Source organism: Ixodes scapularis, unplaced genomic scaffold, assembly GCF_016920785.2.
Source record: "Ixodes scapularis isolate PalLabHiFi unplaced genomic scaffold, ASM1692078v2 PGA_scaffold2__306_contigs__length_199485367, whole genome shotgun sequence".
NCBI lineage: Eukaryota > Metazoa > Arthropoda > Arachnida > Ixodida > Ixodidae > Ixodes > Ixodes scapularis.
Window position 1 is genome coordinate 15,479,072 of NW_024609857.1, and position 5,046 is coordinate 15,484,117.

Sequence of the window (5,046 nt, forward strand, 5' to 3'; positions counted from 1 at the left end):
AAGAATACAAAAAAACACCAACCTTGCATTTTTAATTTTCTGATAGCAGTGTTGGATGGAATGGCGTTCCAAGGACGACGCTCTTGGAACGCGTTCCTTTTAGGAGGAACGGAGGGATGCCACAGTTTAATTTTGAGTCGGTGGAACTTAAGAGGGGGACTCTGTACGAAAAAACGGTCGAAGTAACGGAGTTTCTTTTTTGAGTTTTACTAAACTTTGAAATGCATTTAGGCTTTTTTTTTTAGACAATTTCAATCTCCGTCTTTGATAAATGGGAAAGTTTTCGAGAGATAATCAAAAACTAAGAACTGAAACAAATGTGATTGTGACGACTGGGCACATTGTTCAATGTGGATATTTTTGTTCGCTCGCTTTATTTTATTACAAATTATTTAGCCCAATATTGCATCAAAAACATGCAAAAATAACGTTAACGTAACGACCCGATCCTGTCTTAAAACAGTAACGAAAACGCGCTCCTTTTGAACCACTAAAACTTATAACGGGAACTCCTTCCAAGATTCAGAAGAAACGAGAAAAGAGCTTTCGTTCCTGTTTTGATGGAATCTGTACAACAATGTCTGGTGGCAGCGCTCTTGAGCCGCAAGTCGCACGGTTTCGTGAAAAATAAACCCCTGACGCGTGTTGCCACCGAAGCAGCACCACCAGGAGGGGTCGAAATGAAAGACGTTCGCTTTTTGAAAGGCGTTTGGTGCTTTGTTCCATAAGCCTGATACACGTGATGCGATTTTCCCTGCAATTTCGAAGCTGCGTCGCTAGGCACCGCAGCTTGGACAACGCAAAAAAAAAAAAAATATATATATATATATTTGTTGCCGCATGAGTTACGTTGCAGTTGCAACATCCCAAGTAGAATCATGTCATGTGAATCAGGCGTTTAAGCGACAGACACATGAATTCTGTCTGCTGACATGAGGAACAGCGTTCGGCAACCCGAGCAACCTTTCGCGGCATCGCATGCTTATAAACATGCTATTTTGTGACAAGTTGGCGACGCTCAAGCGAGTGAAGAGGCTAACAAAATTTATTTTACGTGTATGCATTGTGTCATATGTGATGAGAGGTTTGACAACGCAGAACCCGCGGTTTGTCGAAAAAAGACGTACTGTTCAAATAAAAAAACTTCTGCGATTATAAACCTGCTCTAGCATACAAAAGTGATTTGAAAAATGCATACAGTAAACATTTTATCATTTCTTTTTTGAAGGTAAAGCTGGCTTTGTATGCTGTCCCTTATGCCAATGTCTGGACGCGACAGTCTCTTCCTCCTCGGCCAACTATGAGGAAATTACATGCTTAAACATAAGATCCCTAAAGCTTAAAATAGTGTTTCATCAGTGTTATTGACTTCAAGATGCTTTTTGTAAATATATGTATACGCTCCGTAATGTTCACCTCAAGCTAACTTTGAAGATTTATATGACTCTGCTGTTTTTCTTTTGTTCTCTCTATTCTTCAATCGCTTTTGCCTTTGGTTGATGACTGCTTCTGCAGCTGTTAGGGGAGGCGCTTCGTCAAGCAGTTTTGCACTGCAGTTTCACTTCTATATCTACTGCTTTAGTGACAGTTGTAATAGACTGTATACAAAAAAAAAGCAAGGCACATAAATTTTGAGTACCAAAGTAAATAAGCAGCTGCAGCGCTGGCATGCTCGTCATTAAAACGCCTACCCCCCCCCCCCCCCCCCCCCCCCAACACAATATTCATTGGACTGCAACACTCAATCTGTCCTCTTGTTACCGTTATCCTCAGGGGCTGCACCGTTTTTTGATTCGTAAAAAATAAGAAATAAAGTTAACAGATTGGGACCTAACTGTGTTTCAGCTCCAGTATAAACTGGTGCCCTTTTCAAACTCTGGCTAGTATATAGAAACAAAATGTCAGCATGTTTACGTCCTGTTATACAGGATAGCACGTGATTCATTCGCGTGAGCTCAATCTTGTCAGGCACCCTATCGACCCATTGCCCGTTTCAGAGACAGCGCACCTTTAGTATATTTCAGGTCTGGTCTCGGACCTCCACCGTATCGCAAATATGGCGATGACCCAGGCGTTCCGGGTCTCCCCCCAAATAGTGCGAAGACCCGCTGCCTCGCACACAGCGCCCAGAGCAGCGCGTGAGGAGAGCTGACGCAGATGGTCCGGCTTTCCCGGGGTGTTCGAAGGATCAATAGGCGGATCATGGTGGGCACGTCCCTCAGTCTGCCCCGGAACAGCCAGGGCGTCCGTCGAAAGCTTCCCGCCGGGACCTTTTTATCGGCTTACGCGATCATCGAGGCCCAGGCGACGCGGGCGACCTCAGCTGTCCACCGCCGCTGATCCGGGAATGACGGCTCGCGTGACAGTCTGCTCCAGCGCACACGCGTCATCATCGTCCGCTCTTGGGCCTCCCGATAGAAGTCCACTTCTTACTTGCTCACTGTTCCAAACTGCAAGTTCGCTTGTTTGTTTATTATTTTGGCCCGGGAGAGAGAGAGACACTGGTCGTACAAAAACACTTCGCAGATGCATGTTTGAAACACACGTATGTATAAAGGAAACGTGTTTCGGGAATGCCCGAGGGGTGTCCGCAAATACTTTTATCATCATGGCTGCAGCATGATGATTTCTCTTTTGTAGGATGTACGAGCAGTAGCCTGACTGCGACTGACGAAGAAGACCAAATGCTGCTTCGAAGGGTGTGCCTGTTAGTGTCAAACACGAGCGTTCAGTGAGGACATCGGTATACTCTGTTTCACCTTATGATGTACCGCAGGCAAGGCTACAAGCGCGAGCTCCTTGCTCTAGGGCACATCTCGACGGCACAAGCTCTCGTGCGTTAAGAGCAGCTCCCAACGCTATGAGCTCGCGCTTCTAGCCTTCTCTGCGGTACAACATAAGGAGAAAGGGGGTATAGAGTGTCGGATAAGGACGGCATAGAATTCTAGAGGTAGGGTTGGCTGAATGGGTCCACGCGATTCCCTCCTGATCCTTTCAGGCGCGTGATTCTGTGTTTAAAACACAACACCCACAAATTGGTGGAGCGTTGGCATCTTCGTAACTGGATGTTGATTCCAACGATTAGGAAGATCGCGCATGGTTGTTGCAAGCTATCCTCGTTTCGGCTCTCGATTGGTTCAGCCCGAGGACGTCATCAACGACAGAAAATGTGCTCAAAATTCTTAACTTCTTTCCCCTCTTATGTTCAAAATACGTCAGAGTTATTCTTTATTTTAGTTTGAACGTGTTGCTAGGCTCTTACTCACTAGTTCAAGCGCACTAGATGCAAGTTAAAATTAAAAAAAAAAAAGCCAGGAACGCTTTGCGGGGTCCTTCTAAGGCAGCTGTAGTCAGGCCCTGCGCCCCTACCGGGGTGCCCACAGTGCCTCTGTCGTGGAGGAAAAAAAAAAAACCAGCTAATAAATAAATAAATAAATTTGACGGGACGGAAAGGGAGCAGAACTTCCACAGGAGTCACACGCTCACCTGTTCCACAAGTGAGATGCGACACTCTCAGTTAACTGAATGTACAAAGATAACCGTGATGCGTGGGTGCCGGCTGGGTGACTGACCCCCAGAGAATCAAAGATGTTTAGTAAGGTACGTTGTTGGGCTAGTTGGTTCATCTTAGTAAAACATATAAAATAGCGCAACAGAAAACAAGGACAAGAAGTAAACAGGACAGGCGCTATCCTGTTTACTTCTTGTCCTTGTTTTCTGTTGCGCTATTTTATATGTTTTACCAATCAAAGATGTACCGATGGGACCCTGAATGACTGGGATGAAATGAGTTTGGGGGGTCAAGTACTTGGGGGAAATGGTACTTTGCAGCTACTCTGCAGTGACATGTCAAGTATAAAAAAAAAATTTTTGAATTTTAAAGCATTGCATAGGCCGAACCAAGAGAAAGATATCTGTCAGGCTCCAGCAAAGGACTCAGCAGTAATGTAAATCAAATGGCCTGGGTATATTATTTTAGATGGAAAACTCGATTACGTGACGCCCACTTCGCCGCAAGACATTGACCGGGATTCGAGTCCACCAAACGGGGATCCTAGACAATCCCTACGACTCGGAACCATGAACCCGGCTATACACGCATCCGTATAGCAGCAAGTATTTACGAAGGGCCATATAGAAAGTCCACACCAAGGTTTGGATGAACACCTGGTGGGAGTGACGGTTTATCCCGACACTTAAACCCGCCGGCAATATGAAGGTGAACACCTTACTTGGTTTCTTGCCTGTTTTACGGCTCCCTAAAGCTATATTAACTCTCAACGTCTCAAATGGTGGCTTAAGGTCTAAACTTTGCGTTCTAGTCCTCTTCTCGAACAGAGCTTGTTCCAAAACTTGCAGGAGTGTCAAAAACAGGAAAACGGCTGTTCACCTTTATATCGCTCACGGGTGTACCATTGACTTCACTCGTGCTTAGGCCCAAACGGAGCAGATGTTTCCTTTTTTTTAAATCCTAGACCACGCACTTAAACACATCCCCGCTGTCAGGACAAGAGCATTACTCCTGTTAAGAGAGCTTTAGAGAACTGTGTATAGGCCAACGCGCTATTCACAAGCAAACACAGGCTTAGGGGACTATACGTGTGCGCATAAACCGAATTCTCGTAGAATAAATCGTCTGCGCATGCGCCACGCCAACAGCAGCGCCACCGCAGCGACGTCACATCAGAACCACGCGTTGGTCTATTAACAAAGTCATAACTGTCATCAATTTGGTTTTATTCTGCTGGCTTTATTGTATAAGTATGGTCATAAGAGAAGCGAATACATTTTCAGGTTGCACTCGGTTGTCACCAACACACCACCCGAGACGGTCAATGATGGTCACTATCGACCACTGGGAATCTTGAAAAAAAAAAAAGACGCGACAATAAAAACAGTGGAGAGTCTTGCGTAGAGGGGCCGACACGGCAGCGAGCCCCATGTCCCCTGAACACACCCATCTACTCTCCAGAATGCAGCCTACTTTCGCGGGCCTTTATTAGGCCTCAGTTGTGACCAAAGTAGAAAGTTGGAGTAGATGGTTCC